Source organism: Maylandia zebra, linkage group LG19 (assembly GCF_041146795.1).
Source record: "Maylandia zebra isolate NMK-2024a linkage group LG19, Mzebra_GT3a, whole genome shotgun sequence".
Lineage (NCBI taxonomy): Eukaryota > Metazoa > Chordata > Actinopteri > Cichliformes > Cichlidae > Maylandia > Maylandia zebra.
Window position 1 is genome coordinate 16,467,889 of NC_135185.1, and position 20,958 is coordinate 16,488,846.

The 20,958-nt window shown below is 36.3% G+C and overlaps 1 long non-coding RNA gene across 2 annotated transcripts; it reads left to right on the top strand.

The window, feature by feature from the left end:
- The first annotated feature begins 17,653 nt into the window (after positions 1–17,653).
- LOC112435536 (uncharacterized) lies at positions 17,654–20,662 on the top strand. 2 transcript variants are annotated; one of them, XR_013094580.1, is made up of 5 exons: positions 17,654–17,990; positions 18,402–18,885; positions 19,052–19,168; positions 19,285–19,388; positions 19,493–20,662. It is a non-coding gene; the product is annotated as an uncharacterized LOC112435536 (long non-coding RNA). The 2 variants fall into 2 exon arrangements; XR_003024658.2 differs by having other exon boundaries at positions 17,657–17,973.
- Positions 20,663–20,958: the final 296 nt, after the last annotated feature.

Sequence of the window (20,958 nt, forward strand, 5' to 3'; positions counted from 1 at the left end):
GCTTTTCACAGATTCCCCTTGACCGCATCAACACCATCACACCTCTGGCACTGATGCTATAATACTGTGTGATATGGACAGAAAGATTCTTCCATATGTGTTTGGGGTTTTTTGGGTTTTTTTTTTACATAAATCATACATATGAACTATTATCTATAAATAGATATATCTTGAACATAGCTATAACATTATATCACTTATCTGGATATACTGGCTGCATCCAAAGTCCTGGGAAATTGGACATTGTGTCACCAGAGATCAGCAGATGAGTTCACTGTTTATGACCTTAAAGAAAGGGGAACATGACATCTTTGCAAAACCTAAAATAACCAGCAGAGAAGTGGAGACTGGAGATGAAACCAAAATTGAAAATCTTTGAGGTTTTTCATCTTTTTAGCTTAAGCCGGAGTTTAACTCCAATTAAACTATCATACTGGTCATTCGCTGAGAGAAAAGATGAAAACATTTTTATTTAAAGTTACGGTACCATATAAATGTTTTGTCACCGCTCACTTATGTTTAGCATCCTTGTAATTTGTAATTTCTTGAAATTTGTTACTGAAGGTATTAAACTCAAGGGGTCAACCATTGTTTGTTTAGATATAACAGACAGCAGTGTGTCACAAAAATACATTTGTTTCTGATTTTTCTTTTTAGCTTTTAGCCATGAAAAATGGCAGATAACACAGTTTGACCAGCTTAAAATAATATTTCATCACCAACTCGGTGGGGTGGCTGTAGCTCAGGTGGCAGAGCAGGTCAGCCGCTAATCAGAAGGTCGGTGGTTTGATCCCAGGCTGCCTCCTGACTGCATGTCAAATATCCTTGGGCAAGATACTAACCCCATGTTTGCCTACTGGTGGTGGTCAGAGGGCCCGGTGGCGCCAGTGTCCGGCAGCCATGCCTCTGTCAGTGCGCCCCAGGGCAGCTGTGGCTACAATGTAGCTTGCTATCGCCTGTGTGTGTGGATGGGTGAATGACTGAATGTAGTGTAAAGCGCTTTGGGGTCCTATGGACTAGAAAAGCGCTATACAAATGCAGGCCATTTTTAAAGCACTTTTAGTTAAAACTCTGAATATCTTAGCTTTGTGCCATTAAACATTTTGAGCAAACTGGACAAGCAGAGGACAAAAGATGCGTCATGTGTGATCAACATCTGAAAGTCATGTTCTTAAGAAGCAGAGAAAACATTCAGCAAAGAACTGAGTTGATTCAATTTTTCACTGAAGCCTCCTGAGAAAAGGTCTCAGCGGAAGAGTCGCTGTCAAGAATCCATTCTTAAGGAAGGGGAACGGGAGAAAAGGCAGAGGTATGCCAAATTGCACAAGAACTGTTGCGTGGAATTTAAAAATAAACATTTATAATTTAGTGTTCAAACATGCCAAGCTTTTAACTAAAAGACTAAAAGTTTGAGTCTCATTTGTGCCCCTTTTTATTTGCTTTTCCCCCTTTGCTGCTTTCCCTGCTTAGAGTAAATAAAAGATCATGGTATATTTAAAAAGTGTGAGTTATAGTTATAAAGTTCTGCCTTATTATTAGTCTTTTTTTAACCTTTATTGTTCAAAATGAGTTTTCAATCAGTTTTAGCTTCAATCAGTTTTAGCTTCACTTTCACTTGTTGGTTACTTTCAATCACCAAAACCTACACTGGAAGCGAGTATTGACTACACAGTAATATTTTGGCACCAATGTTAAAAAACACCCCTTCACCACTGCTTTCAAGCCCCGGGAATGCTGGGAATACCAGGAACAGCATGGTTATTCACACAGCGTCATTTTTTGGAGAGGGGTCATTTTCTGAGGGAAAGTTTTTCTATATCACCTCTGTGATGGAACAGTTTTAATTCAGCTGCTTTCCCGTGCTTATTGGCCACACATTTTGTTACATCATGTAGGCTCTAAACTGTTAGTATCATCTCGATGAGAATAATAACTGATTGCACTCCTCTGCTGCCAATTGCACTGTTTCAGGAGTGGGTAGTTCCATTAACAGCTTGATGTTGTTCAAGAACATCAATTTGCCACTTCATTCCTGGTCAGGGACACCTTTTAGACAAAACCATGTCTGGATAAAGCCATTCCCTTTTGACTGTCTGCTTGGTTGAATGAGCTTTGCGTTTTGGGAGGATCGTTGAGAGCAGGTTATCGTTGCTTTAATGTACAGCATTGATGCGTGTAAAATGTTGAATACTTTCTCTCTCTCTCATTACAATAAAAAAGAAAAAAAATGACTGCCTCAGTTGAGTTGATCCTCCACATAAGTTACTTTTAAGTGGGTAGACTGCCTTCCCATCTATATTCTGCAGCAGAAATCAGGCTGTTTTGGGTTTTTTTTTTAGTTTACCAAAATATATAATAAATTAGTGTCAGTTTCATTTACACCGGAAATTATGTATATTTAAATTGTGAAGTTTTGTAAGGGACTAAAACTTAGATCAACACTTTGAATTCCAGTTCTTTCCAGAGTATAAACTCCTTGATGTTTCTTCTAAAAATCATCTTTAAATTCACCTAGGGTAGCAGGGTAATATGGCAATTAGTACAGCAAGAAGGTCCTTGATTTGAATCTAGAGACCAGTTGGGCCCTTTAAATGTGCCGTTTGTATATTTTTCAAGTCTCTGTGTGGTTTCTCACGGGGTACTCCAGTTTCCTCTTGCAATCCAAGAACATGAGTGTTGGGTTACACTGTAGGTGTGAATGTAAGCATGAACTGTTGTCATATTGTATCATTTAAAAGAGCAATAAAGCAAAACATGCCAGGTATAAGATCAGTACCCTCATGTCAGTCTTATACTTGTGCAAATCAATTAACAGGATAGGACTTGACCAACATTACTCAACCTTAATTGCTAAACAGTAGGTAACAAACAAACTGTAATTAGCTAGCATTGCTCAATGCCGGCTTTGTTAATCAGAATCAGAATCAGAATACTTTATTGATCCCTGGGGGAAATTATTTTTTGTTACAGTGCTCCATTTTAAACCAACATTAAGACAAGACAGACAATACGCTAACTAAGAATAGTACAATATATACATATATATACATACATACATACATACATACATAAGTCACTTATAAATAAATATTTGGAAAAGAAACATGTGTAGCTGTAGCAGCAAACAGTGTGTTAAGTGGATGCGTTGTACAGGGAGATGGCCACAGGCAGGAATGATTTCCTGTGTCGTTCAGTGGTGCTTTTCGGTAATCTCAGTCTCTCACTGAACGAGCTCCTGTGGCTGACCAACATGTCATGGAGTGGGTGGGAGGTGTTATCCAACATTGTCTTTATCTTGGACAGCATCCGCCTCTCCGACACCACCTTGAGGGAGTCCAGCTCCATCCCCACAACATTGCTGGCCTTACGGATCAGTTTATTAAGTCTGTTGGCATCTGCGACCCTCAGCCTGCTCCCCCAGCATGCAACAGCATAGAGGATCGCACTGGCCACAACAGACTCATAGAAAATCCTCAGCATTTTCTGGCAGATGTTGAAGGACCTCAGTCGCCTCAAAAAATAGAGACGACTCTGGTCCTTCCTGTAAAGTGCTGTGGTGTTTTTAGCCCAGTCCAGTTTATTGTCAATGTGTACTCCAAGGTATTTATAGTCCTCCACAATGTCAACACTGACCCCCTGGATTGAAACGGGGGTCAAGTGTTTCCTGGTCTTCCTGAAGTCCACGATCAGTTCCTTGGTCTTTGCCACGTTGAGCTGCAGATGATTCTGCTCACACCACGTGACAAAGGAGTCGACCACAGCCCGGTACTCTGTCTCATCATCCCTGCTGATGCATCCAACCACCGCAGAGTAAGGAGCAGAGTAGGCATAGACATTCCAACCTTTTTCATTTCTTATTTGTTTATTTATTTATTTATTTAGTAGAAGTCGTTTTGGAGTCATTTAATTTTCCTCTACAGTGGTTGCCAACAGATTTTTGTTATTCCTTTCTTGGGAGTCCACTCCAGTGCCAGTATTGATTAAAAAATAATAATTATTATAATTGTTTTATTTTCTAAAAATTTCCATATTTTAGAAGCTAGGAAGCAATAAACCACAGAGGAGACAGGCTTTTAATTTGCTTCTCTAATATATCACTTCTTTCACTTTTGGATGATACACATAACATATGGCTACACATGGCTGCAAATGATGACAAACACCAGATGCTGGCACCATTTCAAACCAGAAAGCTTGCTACTCTGTTAGGTCATTGTTAGGTCTCTGTTCCATTAGATAGAAGTGTAAAGTGAGAGCTTACATCTAATCTAAAACTATACAGAGACTAGTTGCAAAATGTAGAGTAAAATTATTCCATATTTTTAAAATATAAATGTTGCGCAATAAACCAGCTCATGAAATTCAGGACATGGTGTGTTTTCTTCCACGCAGACACACAATGTCCAGAAGGTCTAGCTGAAGAGGCCTCAGAAAAAGAGATTTGATTGTATACTTAAAATACTAAATAAGTGTTGATATATCATAATTAGTGTGAATGCTTGAAAAGCATTCACAGTATTGTTCTTCTAATCTTTATTAGTGTGAATGCTTGAAAAGCATTCACAGTATTGTTGTTGTAATCTTTATTATTAGTGTGAATGCTTGAAAAGCATTCACAGTATTGTTCTTCTAATCTTTATTATTAGTGTGAATGCTTGAAAAGCATTCACAGTATTGTTATTCGAATCTTTATTATTAGTGTGAATGCTTGAAAAGCATTCACAGTATTGTTCTTCAAATCTTTATTATTATTCCATATTCCGTACGTTTTTTGGCATCTAACTCCTTCAAAACCGTTCAACTTAGAAAAACCATTCAAACATCGTTAGATTCCTATTATTTTGGACATGACTGCTTCTATTTTTCTCATTTTTAACATTTATATTTTTAATTTTATTCAACTTTATTCAACAAAAATTTCCCATGTATTTCAATGGGGAGACCCTTCAAATTCTCATTCAACTTACTCATTTTTAAACTCTTACTACTTCCACATACATTGACATAGAGCCACCATTCAAACTTTAAAACGAAGACAAGACATTCAACTATTCAACTTGTATTTATCTTTTCAATATCTATTATACTTTTTCTTCAGTTCCAGTTTAAGTTTCATGATGTTTTTTCACCCGTTTCAAAGTTTATAATGGGTGTGTATGGGACGGAATGTTGGGGCTAGAGTGAGACAGCTCAACTGCTAGAGTGAGAGGAGCAAAAAAATTAATCTTAAAATCTTTTTTAAAACTGCTGCTGTGTCCGCAGCGTTTGCTCTACAGGTATGATTTTACCCTCAAAACGTAGCCATGGCTGTCCTCTTTCATCCAATGTGTTTACTATTGTACTAGGTGTTATGGTTCTTTCATAAATGTCACCAATGCACAGCCTCCTCCCTCCAACTCTTCCATAGACTCTAATGTTAAAATGGCTCAGAAGGTTCGTTTGAAAATCAGAAGAGCATGGTGTCTTTCCACTGTCACCACGTCCATATAATAAACTCCACAGACATGAAAACTGAGAATTTGGTAGACTAGACATTGCTGTCGCTCACAGTGAAAGAATTTTGTCAATACGACTTTTACTTTTCATTTGGGAACGATTTGTTTCGGCCTGACTTTTCTGTTCATTTTAAGCAGCAAAAGTGAGGTGCATGTCTGTGTCCGTGTGTATGGAGCCATTGGGTGCGGTCACTATAGCAACCAGGCTCACACCTGCCTGCTTAACGAGCTCTGCCTGCCACTGTGCCAAAATTCATCTTAAACACTTCTCTTTCAACTGCTGCTGTGTCCACAGTGTTAAAGCCATCATTTTACCCTCAAAACGTCGCCATCGTTGTTCTTTTTCCAACATCTTGTCTTTCAAAGCTCAGAGATGTAAACTTTTTAAACTGTGTGGGTCCAAGTGGAGGGATCACATTTTAGTCATTCAGTGATTCAAAGAATATGACCTTTTAATATTCTTTCAGATGTTTTCTGACTCTAAATGTTCTTTTCTCATTTCTTAGGTTTTTCTAATTTACAATTAAAACATTTTCAGCTTTTTTCCAACTTCTTCTTCTGTGTAACCTTCAGCTTTTAGCAGTTCAGCACCTTTGTTTTCAGGTTAAATTCGTTTTTATTTATTTATTTTTTTTTTTATCTCATTCAATATTTTTAACTCAAAATTCAGTAATTAATTCATTTCAGTGCATACATTCAGATTCAAGCATTCACACTGCAGTTTCTTCAGAAAATGCACTTTCTAGTTATTATTATTATTATATTTTATCTATTCCGTACGTTTTTTGTAATCCTATAACTTCAAAACCGTTCAACTTAGAAAAACCATTCAAACACCGTTAGATTCCTATTCTTTTGGACAACACTGCTTCTATTTTTCATATTTTTAACATTTATATTTTTAATTTTATTCAACTTTATTCAACAAAAATTTATAATGTATTTCAATGGGGAGACCCTTCAAATCCTCATTCAACTTACTCATTTTTAAACTCTTACTACTTCCACATACATTGACATAGAGCCACCATTCGAACTTTAAAACGAAGACAAGACATTCAACTATTCAACTTGTATTTATCTTTTCAATATCTATTATACTTTTTCTTCAGTTCCAGTTTAAGTTTCATGATGTTTTTTCACCCGTTTCAGAGTTTATAATGGGTGTGTATGGGACGGAATGTTGGGGCTAGAGTGAGGCAGCTCAACTGCTAGAGTGAGAGGAGCAAAAAAATTAATCTTAAAATCTTTTTTAAAACTGCTGCTGTGTCCGCAGCGTTTGCTCTACAGGTATGATTTTACCCTCAAAACGTAGCCATGGCTGTCCTCTTTCATCCAATGTGTTTACTATTGTACTAGGTGTTATGGTTCTTTCATAAATGTCACCAATGCACAGCCTCCTCCCTCCAACTCTTCCATAGACTCTAATGTTAAAATGGCTCAGAAGGTTCGTTTGAAAATCAGAAGAGCATGGTGTCTTTCCACTGTCACCACGTCCATATAATAAGCTCCACAGGCATGAAAACTGAGAATTAGGTAGACTAGACATTGCTGTCGCTCACGGTGAAAGAATTTTGTCAATACGACTTTTACTTTTCATTTGGGAGCGATTTGTTTCGGCCTGACTTTTCTGTTCATTTTAAGCAGCAAAAGTGAGGCGCATGTCTGTGTACGTGTGTATGGAGCCATTGGGTGCGGTCACTATAGCAACCAGGCTCACACCTGCCTGCTTAACGAGCTCTCTCTCACTCTGCCAAGATTAATCTTCAACACTTCTCTTTCAACTGCTGCTGTGTCCACAGTGTTAAAGCCATCATTTTACCCTCAAAACGTCGCCATCGTTGTTCTTTTTCCAACATCTTGTCTTTCAAAGCTCAGAGATGTAAACTTTTTAAACTGTGTGGGTCCAAGTGGAGGGATCACATTTTAGTCATTCAGTGATTCAAAGAATATGACCTTTTAATATTTTTTCAGATGTTTTCTGACTCTAAATGTTCTTTTCTCATTTCTTAGGTTTTTCTAATTTACAATTAAAACATTTTCAGCTTTTTTCCAACTTCTTCTTCTGTGTAACCTTCAGCTTTTAGCAGTTCAGCACTGTTGTTTTCAGGTTAAATTCAGGTTGTTTCTTTTTTTTTTTTTTTATCTCATTCAAAATTTTTAACTCAAAATTCAGCAATTAATTCATTTCAGTCCATACATTCAGATTCAAGCATTCACACTGCAGTTTCTTCAGAAAATGCACTTTCTAGTTCTATTTTATTATTATCTATTCCGTACGTTTTTTGAAAGCCTACTCCTTCAAAACCGTTCAACTTAGAAAAACCATTCAAACACCATTAGATTCCTATTCTTTTGGACATGATTGCTTGTATTTTTCTCATTTTTAACATTTATATTTTTAATTTTATTCAACTTTATTCAACAAAAATTTCCCATGTATTTCAATGGGGAGACCCTTCAAATTCTCATTCAACTTACTCATTTTTAAACTCTTACTACTTCAACATACGTTCACATAGAGCCACCATTCAAACTTTAAAACGAAGACAAGACATTCAACTATTCAACTTGTATTTATCTTTTCAATATCTATTATACTTTTTCTTCAGTTCCAGTTTAAGTTTCATGATGTTTTTTCACCCGTTTCAGAGTTTATAATGGGTGTGTATGGGACGGAATGTTGGGGCTAGAGTGAGGCAGCTCAACTGCTAGAGTGAGAGGAGCAAAAAAAATAATCTTAAAATCTTTTTTAAAACTGCTGCTGTGTCCGCAGCGTTTGCTCTACAGGTATGATTTTACCCTCAAAACGTAGCCATGGCTGTCCTCTTTCATCCAATGTGTTTACTATTGTACTAGGTGTTATGGTTCTTTCATAAATGTCACCAATGCACAGCCTCCTCCCTCCAACTCTTCCATAGACTCTAATGTTAAAATGGCTCAGAAGGTTCGTTTGAAAATCAGAAGAGCATGGTGTCTTTCCACTGTCACCACGTCCATATAATAAACTCCACAGACATGAAAACTGAGAATTTGGTAGACTAGACATTGCTGTCGCTCACAGTGAAAGAATTTTGTCAATACGACTTTTACTTTTCATTTGGGAACGATTTGTTTCGGCCTGACTTTTCTGTTCATTTTAAGCAGCAAAAGTGAGGTGCATGTCTGTGTCCGTGTGTATGGAGCCATTGGGTGCGGTCACTATAGCAACCAGGCTCACACCTGCCTGCTTAACGAGCTCTCTCTGCCACTCTGCCAAAATTAATCTTAAACACTTCTCTTTCAACTGCTGCTGTGTCCACAGTGTTAAAGCCATCATTTTACCCTCAAAACGTCGCCATCGTTGTTCTTTTTCCAACATCTTGTCTTTCAAAGCTCAGAGATGTAAACTTTTTAAACTGTGTGGGTCCAAGTGGAGGGATCACATTTTAGTCATTCAGTGATTCAAAGAATATGACCTTTTAATATTCTTTCAGATGTTTTCTGACTCTAAATGTTCTTTTCTCATTTCTTAGGTTTTTCTAATTTACAATTAAAACATTTTCAGCTTTTTTCCAACTTCTTCTTCTGTGTAACCTTCAGCTTTTAGCAGTTCAGCACTTTTGTTTTCAGGTTAAATTCGGGTTTTTTTTTTATCTCATTCAAAATTTTTAACTTAAATTCAGTAATTATTTCATTTCAATGCATACATTCAGATTCAAGCATTCACACTGCAGTTTCTTCAGAAAATGCACTTTCTAGTTATATTTTATTTTTCCGTACGTTTTTTGAAAGCCTACTCCTTCAAAACCGTTCAACTTAGAAAAACCATTCAAACATCGTTAGATTCCTATTATTTTGGACAACATTGCTTCTATTTTTCTCATTTTTAACATTTATATTTTTAATTTTATTCAACTTTATTCAACAAAAATTTCCCATGTATTTCAATGGGGAGACCCTTCAAATTCTCATTCAACTTACTCATTTTTAAACTCTTACTACTTCAACATACGTTGACATAGAGCCACCATTCAAACTTTAAAACGAAGACAAGACATTCAACTATTCAACTTGTATTTATCTTTTCAATATCTATTATACTTTTTCTTCAGTTCCAGTTTAAGTTTCATGATGTTTTTTCACCCGTTTCAGAGTTTATAATGGGTGTGTATGGGACGGAATGTTGGGGCTAGAGTGAGGCAGCTCAACTGCTAGAGTGAGAGGAGCAAAAAAATTAATCTTAAAATATTTTTTAAAACTGCTGCTGTGTCTGCAGCGTTTGCTCTACAGGTATGATTTTACCCTCAAAACGTAGCCATGGCTGTCCTCTTTCATCCAATGTGTTTACTATTGTACTAGGTGTTATGGTTCTTTCATAAATGTCACCAATGCACAGCCTCCTCCCTCCAACTTTTCCATAGACTCTAATGTTAAAATGGCTCAGAAGGTTCGTTTGAAAATCAGAAGAGCATGGTGTCTTTCCACTGTCACCACGTCCATATAATAAACTCCACAGGCATGAAAACTGAGAATTCAGTAGACTAGAAGCTGCTGTCGCTCACGGTGAAAGAATTTTGTCAATACGACTTTTACTTTTCATTTGGGAACGATTTGTTTCGGCCTGACTTTTCTGTTCATTTTAAGCAGCAAAAGTGAGGCGCATGTCTGTGTACGTGTGTATGGAGCCATTGGGTGCGGTCACTATAGCAACCAGGCTCACACCTGCCTGCTTAACGAGCTCTGCCTGCCACTGTACCAAGATTCATCTTAAGCACTTCTCTTTCAACTGCTGCTGTGTCCACAGTGTTACAGCCATCATTTTACCCTCAAATTGTCGCCATTATTGTTCTCTTTCCAACACCGTATCTTTCAAAGCTCAGGCATTTAAACTTTTTAAACTGTGTGTATCAAAGTGGAGGGATCACATTTGAGTCATTCAGTGATTCAAAGAATATGACCTTTTAATATTCATTCAGATGTTTTCTGACTCTAAATGTTCTTTTCTCATTTCTTAGGGTTTTCTAATTTACATTTAAAACATTTTCAGTTTTTTTCCAACTCCTTCTTCTGTGTAACCTTCAGCTTTTAGCAGTTCAGCACCTTTGTTTTCAGGTTAAATTCGTTTTTTTTTTTGTTTTTTTTTAATCTCATTCAATATTTTTAACTCAAAATTCAGCAATTAATTCATTTCAGTGCATACATTCAGATTCAAGCATTCACACTGCAGTTTCTTCAGAAAATGCACTTTCTAGTTAGTGTGAATGCTTGAAAAGCATTCACAGTATTGTTGTTGTAATCTTTATTCTATTTTATTATTATTCTGTATTCCGTACGTTTTTTGTAATCTATCTCCTTCAAAACCGTTCAACTTAGAAAAACCATTCAAACACCGTTAGATTCCTATTCTTTTGGACAACATTGCTTCTATTTTTCTCATTTTTAACATTTATATTTTTAATTTTATTCAACTTTTTTCAACAAAAATTTATAATGTATTTCAATGGGGAGACCCTTCAAATTCTCATTCAACTTCCTCCTCTTTAAACTGTATCTACTTCCACATACATTGACATAGAGCCACCATTCAAACTTTAAAACGAAGACAAGACATTCAACTATTCAACTTGTATTTATCTTTTCAATATCTATTATACTTTTTCTTCAGTTCCAGTTTAAGTTTCATGATGTTTTTTCACCCGTTTCAGAGTTTATAATGGGTGTGTATGGGACGGAATGTTGGGGCTAGAGTGAGGCAGCTCAACTGCTAGAGTGAGAGGAGCAAAAAAAATAATCTTAAAATCTTTTTTAAAACTGCTGCTGTGTCCGCAGCGTTTGCTCTACAGGTATGATTTTACCCTCAAAACGTAGCCATGGCTGTCCTCTTTCATCCAATGTGTTTACTATTGTACTAGGTGTTATGGTTCTTTCATAAATGTCACCAATGCACAGCCTCCTCCCTCCAACTCTTCCATAGACTCTAATGTTAAAATGGCTCAGAAGGTTCGTTTGAAAATCAGAAGAGCATGGTGTCTTTCCACTGTCACCACGTCCATATAATAAACTCCACAGACATGAAAACTGAGAATTTGGTAGACTAGACATTGCTGTCGCTCACAGTGAAAGAATTTTGTCAATACGACTTTTACTTTTCATTTGGGAACAATTTGTTTCGGCCTGACTTTTCTGTTCATTTTAAGCAGCAAAAGTGAGGTGCATGTCTGTGTCCGTGTGTATGGAGCCATTGGGTGCGGTCACTATAGCAACCAGGCTCACACCTGCCTGCTTAACGAGCTCTCTCTGCCACTCTGCCAAAATTAATCTTAAACACTTCTCTTTCAACTGCTGCTGTGTCCACAGTGTTAAAGCCATCATTTTACCCTCAAAACGTCGCCATCGTTGTTCTTTTTCCAACATCTTGTCTTTCAAAGCTCAGAGATGTAAACTTTTTAAACTGTGTGGGTCCAAGTGGAGGGATCACATTTTAGTCATTCAGTGATTCAAAGAATATGACCTTTTAATATTCTTTCAGATGTTTTCTGACTCTAAATGTTCTTTTCTCATTTCTTAGGTTTTTCTAATTTACAATTAAAACATTTTCAGCTTTTTTCCAACTTCTTCTTCTGTGTAACCTTCAGCTTTTAGCAGTTCAGCACTTTTGTTTTCAGGTTAAATTCGGGTTGTTTTTTTTTTATCTCATTCAAAATTTTTAACTTAAATTCAGTAATTATTTCATTTCAATGCATACATTCAGATTCAAGCATTCACACTGCAGTTTCTTCAGAAAATGCACTTTCTAGTTAGTGTGAATGCTTGAAAAGCATTCACAGTATTGTTCTTCTAATCTTTATTATTAGTGTGAATGCTTGAAAAGCATTCACAGTATTGTTCTTCTAATTAGTGTGAATGCTTGAAAAGCATTCACAGTATTGTTATTCGAATCTTTATTAGTGTGAATGCTTGAAAAGCATTCACAGTATTGTTCTTCTAATCTTTATTATTAGTGTGAATGCTTGAAAAGCATTCACAGTATTGTTCTTCTAATCTTTATTATTAGTGTGAATGCTTGAAAAGCATTCACAGTATTGTTCTTCTAATCTTTATTATTATATTTTATTATTTTTCCGTACGTTTTTTGAAAGCCTACTCCTTCAAAACCGTTCAACTTAGAAAAACCATTCAAACACCGTTAGATTCCTATTCTTTTGGACAACACTGCTTCTATTTTTCATATTTTTAACATTTATATTTTTAATTTTATTCAACTTTATTCAACAAAAATTTATAATGTATTTCAATGGGGAGACCCTTCAAATCCTCATTCAACTTACTCATTTTTAAACTCTTACTACTTCCACATACATTGACATAGAGCCACCATTCAAACTTTAAAACGAAGACAAGACATTCAACTATTCAACTTGTATTTATCTTTTCAATATCTATTATACTTTTTCTTCAGTTCCAGTTTAAGTTTCATGATGTTTTTTCACCCGTTTCAGAGTTTATAATGGGTGTGTATGGGACGGAATGTTGGGGCTAGAGTGAGAGAGCTCAACTGCTAGAGTGAGAGGAGCAAAAAAATTAATCTTAAAATATTTTTTAAAACTGCTGCTGTGTCCACAGCGTTTGCTCTACAGCCACCATTTTACCCTCAAAACGTAGCCATCGCTGTCCTCTTTCATCCAATGTGTTTACTATTGTCCTAGGTGTTATGGTTCTTTCATAAATGTCACCAATGCACAGCCTCCTCCCTCCAACTCTTCCATAGACTCTAATGTTAAAATGGCTCAGAAGGTTCGTTTGAAAATCAGAAGAGCATGGTGTCTTTCCACTGTCACCACGTCCATATAATAAACTCCACAGGCATGAAAACTGAGAATTCAGTAGACTAGAAGCTGCTGTCGCTCACGGTGAAAGAATTTCGTCAATACGACTTGTACTTTTCATATGGGAACGATTTGTTTCGGCCTGACTTTTCTGTTCATTTTAAGCAGCAAAAGTGAGGTGCATGTCTGTGTACGTGTGTATGGAGCCATTGGGTGCGGTCACTATAGCAACCAGGCTCACACCTGCCTGCTTAACGAGCTCTCTCTCACTCTGTGCCAAGATTCATTTTAAGCACTTCTCTTTCAACTGCTGCTGTGTCCACAGTGTTAAAGCCATCATTTTACCCTCAAAATGTCACCATCGTTGTTCTCTTTCCAACACCGTATCTTTCAAAGCTCAGGCATTTAAACTTTTTAAACTGTGTGGATCAAAGTGGAGGGATCACATTTGAGTCATTCAGTGATTCAAAGAATATGACCTTTTAATATTCATTCAGATGTTTTCTGACTCTAAATGTTCTTTTCTCATTTCTTAGGGTTTTCTAATTTACATTTAAAACATTTTCAGTTTTTTTCCAACTCCTTCTTCTGTGTAACCTTCAGCTTTTAGCAGTTCAGCACCTTTGTTTTCAGGTTAAATTCGTTTTTTTGTTTTTTTTTTAAACTCATTCAATATTTTTAACTCAAAATTCAGCAATTAATTCATTTCAGTGCATACATTCAGATTCAAGCATTCACACTGCAGTTTCTTCAGAAAATGCACTTTCTAGTTATATTTTCTTATTCCGTACGTTTTTTGAAAGCCTACTCCTTCAAAACCGTTCAACTTAGAAAAACCATTCAAACACCATTAGATTCCTATTCTTTTGGACAACACTGCTTCTATTTTTCTCATTTTTAACATTTATATTTTTAATTTTATTCAACTTTATTCAACAAAAATTTCCCATGTATTTCAATGGGGAGACCCTTCAAATTCTCATTCAATTTACTCATTTTTAAACTCTTACTACTTCCACATACATTGACATAGAGCCACCATTCAAACTTTAAAACGAAGACAAGACATTCAACTATTCAACTTGTATTTATCTTTTCAATATCTATTATACTTTTTCTTCAGTTCCAGTTTAAGTTTCATGATGTTTTTTCACCCGTTTCAGAGTTTATAATGGGTGTGTATGGGACGGAATGTTGGGGCTAGAGTGAGGCAGCTCAACTGCTAGAGTGAGAGGAGCAAAAAAATTAATCTTAAAATCTTTTTTAAAACTGCTGCTGTGTCCACAGCGTTTGCTCTACAGGTATGATTTTACCCTCAAAACGTAGCCATGGCTGTCCTCTTTCATCCAATGTGTTTACTATTGTCCTAGGTGTTATGGTTCTTTCATAAATGTCACCAATGCACAGCCTCCTCCCTCCAACTCTTCCATAGACTCTAATGTTAAAATGGCTCAGAAGGTTCGTTTGAAAATCAGAAGAGCATGGTGTCTTTCCACTGTCACCACGTCCATATAATAAGCTCCACAGGCATGAAAACTGAGAATTAGGTAGACTAGACATGGCTGTCGCTCACGGTGAAAGAATTTTGTCAGTACGACATGTACTTTTCATTTGGGAACGATTTGTTTCGGCCTGACTTTTCTGTTCATTTTAAGCAGCAAAAGTGAGGTGCATGTCTGTGTGCGTGTGTATGGAGCCATTGGGTGCGGTCACTATAGCAACCAGGCTCACACCTGCCTGCTTAACGAGCTCTGCCTGCCACTGTACCAAGATTCATCTTAAACACTTCTCTTTCAACTGCTGCTGTGTCCACAGTGTTACAGCCATCATTTTACCCTCAAAATGTCGCCATTATTGTTCTCTTTCCAACACAGTGTCTTTCAAAGCTCAGAGATGTAAACTTTTTAAACTGTGTGGGTCCAAGTGGAGGGATCACATTTTAGTCATTCAGTGATTCAAAGAATATGACCTTTTAATATTCTTTCAGATGTTTTCTGACTCTAAATGTTCTTTTCTCATTTCTTAGGTTTTTCTAATTTACATTTAAAACATTTTCAGTTTTTTTCCAACTTCTTCTTCTGTGTAACCTTCACCTTTTAGCAGTTCAGCACTTTTGTTTTCAGGTTAAATTCGTTTTTTTTTTTTATCTCATTCAAAATTTTTAACTTAAATTCTGTATTTAATTCATTTCAGTGCATACATTCAGATTCAAGCATTCACACTGCAGTTTCTTCAGAAAATGCACTTTCTAGTTATATTTTCTTATTCCGTACGTTTTTTGAAAGCCTACTCCTTCAAAACCGTTCAACTTAGAAAAACCATTCAAACATCGTTAGATTCCTATTATTTTGGACATGACTGCTTCTATTTTTCTCATTTTTAACATTTATATTTTTAATTTTATTCAACTTTATTCAACAAAAATTTCCCATGTATTTCAATGGGGAGACCCTTCAAATTCTCATTCAACTTACTCATTTTTAAACTCTTACTACTTCCACATACATTGACATAGAGCCACCATTCAAACTTTAAAACGAAGACAAGACATTCAACTATTCAACTTGTATTTATCTTTTCAATATCTATTATACTTTTTCTTCAGTTCCAGTTTAAGTTTCATGATGTTTTTTCACCCGTTTCAGAGTTTATAATGGGTGTGTATGGGACGGAATGTTGGGGCTAGAGTGAGGCAGCTCAACTGCTAGAGTGAGAGGAGCAAAAAAATTAATCTTAAAATCTTTTTTAAAACTGCTGCTGTGTCCGCAGCGTTTGCTCTACAGGTATGATTTTACCCTCAAAACGTAGCCATGGCTGTCCTCTTTCATCCAATGTGTTTACTATTGTCCTAGGTGTTATGGTTCTTTCATAAATGTCACCAATGCACAGCCTCCTCCCTCCAACTCTTCCATAGACTCTAATGTTAAAATGGCTCAGAAGGTTCGTTTGAAAATCAGAAGAGTATGGTGTCTTTACACTGTCACCACGTCCATATAATAAACTCCACAGGCATGAAAACTGAGAATTCAGTAGACTAGAAGCTGCTGTCGCTCACGGTGAAAGAATTTCGTCAATACGACTTGTACTTTTCATATGGGAACGATTTGTTTCGGCCTGACTTTTCTGTTCATTTTAAGCAGCAAAAGTGAGGTGCATGTCTGTGTCGTGTGTATGGAGCCATTGTCACTATAGCAACCAGGCTCACACCTGCCTGCTTAACGAGCTCTCTCTCACTCTGCCAAGGTTAAACCTAAAAATGTTAGATTGTAGTAAGATTAACTTTTTCAAAAGTACAATAAGACAGATTTGACAGGGTTTTGCCACAGATTAATAGTTTGTCACTAGTTAGTATATGCCAACTAAGTAGAGCATTGTGATTGGCACAAAGGTTTTTCAGATCTGGGCAGTTGGAGTCAGTTGATGACTTCAAAATCATCCTTTCTGACTGGATAATTAAAGCTCTCAGCATCTATCGGTCTGTAGTTAATTTCCCCACCTTTTAACTAACGTTTAACTAACCTAATCTCATTTAATGTCTCTGTTTATAGTCTGTATAGTTTATCTCCCCACGAATACACTCAAAGTAGTCTTAAAATAAAACCCACAAAACAGTTCAAGATTTAATACTTTTTATTTGCTCATTTAATGCCAGTTGCCCTGTTTTTCTGTATGTCACTCATTCGCTTATACTTGGGCAAAAAGGACCAATTTGTACACTAGTATAGTGTATTTTTTCCCTCTATCTCTCTATGTCTGTCACACACAGAGACCAACACACAGACATGTATATGCTCATTATTGCTGTTCAAACTGATGGTCAAATTTCCAAGCACCACCTGAACGCCTCATCTGTTTTTAACCTATCACTGGACCAACTGTCGTCATTCCGCTTTGCTCTCTGCTGTGGTAAGTACAGTACACTCAGTACTGCAGTGTTTTATTTTTATGATGGAAAAAATACATGTTTGACATTTAAACTCACATATCAAGTCCAACAGAGTTAAAAACAATTCAAAGAAGAAAGAAAGAAAAAAGAATAACCTTCGCTATCATTTATATACGTTTATTACGTTTTGCTGTTAGCAGCAGTGCTAACGCTAGCTTCAATGCTAATGCTAGCAACAATGCTAACGCTAGCTATAGTGCTAACACTAGCCTTAGCAGTTGTTAACTGACAAAAATAATATTCCTGTGATATTTCTTGCCGGTCAGTGAGACAAAAGTAAGAAATTAGCTTTATTATTGCCATTGTGGCTCAGTTTTAACAGTAAGAGTGCTAGCGCTAGCAGCATTGCTAGCGCTAGCAGCATTGCTAACGCTAGCTGCAATGCTAACGCTAGCTGCAATGCTAACGCTAGCTGCATTGCTAACACTAACTGAAGTGCTAATGCTAGCCGGAATGCTAGCGCTAGCAGCAATGCTAAGGCTAGTAACAGTCTAACAGTAGCCTTACATAAGTGGCAATACTTCAGTTAACTAGTTTGAATTGTAAAATGACTGCTGTATCAGTTGGTGTGCTATATTACTCTATAATTACCCTGCTGACTAGAAGTTCAGTGTATCATGTCGTGTGGGCTTTGTATTTCTGTTAGTCTGATAACACTGTACAGACAACTAACGTATTATTTCTCGTTTCTTTCAGGAACCTGACTGACACTGTGCTTTGCCTGGTAGGTGTGCACATACTGTAAGAGAAGTAGACCAAAATAAAAAAATAATATGACTAATATAAGCTGTAAAGTGATGGGTTCAAACTTTGTGCTAGACCTTTTAAACACAATTTTATAATAAATACACATAAGTGCAGCTTAACAATTGGGCTAAAATATTTTTTTCGTACATTTTTGTAGTCACACTACATGTGATTAATTAATGATTCACTCAATCATATTTGTATTTAAAAATATTATTGCTGAATTTAATTAAATATTTATTCTTTTAAAAAGTGCCCAATTATGCAACTTTTTGCACATGGCAGCCGACAACAGTTTAGCTTGAATATTTGTTTTGTCCTTTTGGAGTAGTCACATTTAGTTCATACAATTACCATGTGATATAATTTTAATAAAATTATTTTTTTTTCTTGTTTTTTGTTCAGAGTGTGTAGAAGAAGAAGAACAAGGACCAGATCTCCAGTCTTCTCTCTCACATCCCAACCCCCCAACCCCTCTATCCTCTGTCCTGCTCCACCTATTGTCTCTGCCTTCTTTCCATCTGTATTTCACTCTGTGGTTTGTGAGAAATTTTGCCAAACCAACAATCCTTTTGCGGTTTGATTTAAAGCCGTGTCTCTCCTGCTCTGTCTGTTCTCTCTGCTAAATTTTCTCTCTACCTGTTTTTCACTCTTGGCTTGCTGCTGAAAAACGCCAAGCGACACAGTCCTCCTGTGTCTTCTCCAATCTTCACATGTAAGATCCAACAGTGTGAGGCACATAGCAGCCAGAAACTGTAATGCCACAGAACAGAGAGGCTTCATCATCACCATCTTCATCACCGTACGATCAGAGCGTGAGACTTCACATCTGGAGCACAGGAGACATTCTGTGATAAGTCTTCCTTCTAGCTTGTCCCACAAGCAGTCGGTGAGATTTACTCACAACAAAAAGGGTTAATGACATAATTTCCATGAAAACATGTGTTCATTCTTTGTAAACTGTTTAAATTGTGTTTTCACTTGACCTTAGGAGTGTTAGAGTGTATTGTAATGTCTGTACTCAGGTGTTTCCCTCTGTGATCCATCCCCTTCAGAGCTGAGACACTCAGGACTGAACAGACTGCACAGTTTCTGTGACTGAGCCTCCAAAACACCTTCTTTGAAACCACTCATGATAGAAGGGCTTTATATTTGCAGCAGCACTACTACAGGTATTCAGTTTATTACAGGATGTGTTTGTTTCTTAGGACCAGCTCTGAGTGCACACTACCTAACATATACACCTTTCTGTTCACTACAAACCAACTACTCTGGATCATACGGCCAGTTGGCAGGAATGTTGCTGCAGGAAAACATCCCTGGAGATCACCATCATTGTCAGACTGACTGTGCCTCCTCTGTGCAGTGTCAAGATCCTCCCTAAATGAGTGTGTAAGTTAACATTTTCATTATTTTATTCCCTTTGACAAGACAAGTATCACTGATATTTACATTTACAACTACATATGTTGCTGTTTTCTGCTCTTCTTTTAAAGTTCTCAGCTATCCTGCTTCTGTGCTGCTTGCCACACATCAAACTCTGGCCGGATGACAGGGAGGATCCACTCTGAAGTCACTGGACATTATGAGGATCATATGGGACTTCATAGTTTCACAGTAACATTGTGCTCTGTGATTACAGGTTTTAAATGGATACAATGACTGCCTCTCTCTGATCAACAGGCTAAAGGATTGTTTTCATTGTTAGTGCTCTGTACAATGTATGCTTATTTAGTATTTCATCACAGAGCAAACCTTTATTTATTTAACATATTTTTATTTTGTTTTAATGTTGAATTAACTGTAGGGATTTTTTTAAGTGGGCACTCGGGATGTCATATGACCAGAAATGTGGTAACTGGAATTCAACAGTATGGAAGAAAAAATCTGCTAAGAACAAAACACACACAAAACCCCCAAGAAAATTCAAATTCATTCCATGTAATCCAATCTAAAACATTTTAAACTGCTGAACAGCAACACAAACAGTGTTAAAAAACAGTGTTAACAGAATGATTATGATGAGTTTGTACCAAAGTTTCAGGTCACATGGCACACCTAGTGTGTAGTGTGGAGTATCAGCTGGTAAGTATAGGTTTTTTCATATTTGTGTCCTTAGAGTTCAGATAGATAAAGACTTGTGTATAATAATTAGTCATAAGCACAACTCAAAGTCAGGGACTAACTAAATTTGGGACTTTGTGTCTGAGCCCAGGTTAAAACACTGTGTAAAAAAGCATTTAGCGGCATGGCTGAACAATGCTGTAAACTATTGATACTTATTTATCCATGTTCACAAAAAGGACTAATGTTTTTATTTGATTATTTGCATGTGTTAAACTGTGTCACCACCTTACGCTTTCATTTGAGTTTACTCAAAAGTCTCTATACAGTTCTCTTTTACCACTGTGTGGACTCTGTTTACATTAAAACATAAAAATGAGTAATGAGTAATAAAGAGATGTGTAGACAGATCAGTAGATTAAGTAGACCAATAGAAACAGTTGTTCAGCCATGTTCTAAGAAACCAACACAGTTTAAAGGTTCAGGATTGTGGTTTTAAAAGTGGAATTTTCATGTATTTCATATGTTGCTTATTATTTTTATTTACTTATTTAATTTAGTTATTTTTATTTATTCTACTAGTCCTTTTCAGAAAGAAGCTGTAAAATATGACTTAAGATTTTTATATTATTTTCTATGACATACAAAACAAATTGATGTATGTAATACTATTAAACATGATATACATATGTGTATATGTCTGAAAAACATTATGCTGTATATGAAAGTTTGTATTTTCTCCAGAATGTTTGTTCATCTTTTCAGTTCAATTTAACAAATTTGTTTTTACATTTATTTTTATTATTTTTTTTATGAATTAGAGATTTATAAAACATAATTCCACTCTTTAAGTGATTAGAAGAATATGAACTTTTGTTATTCATTCAGAGGTTTGCTG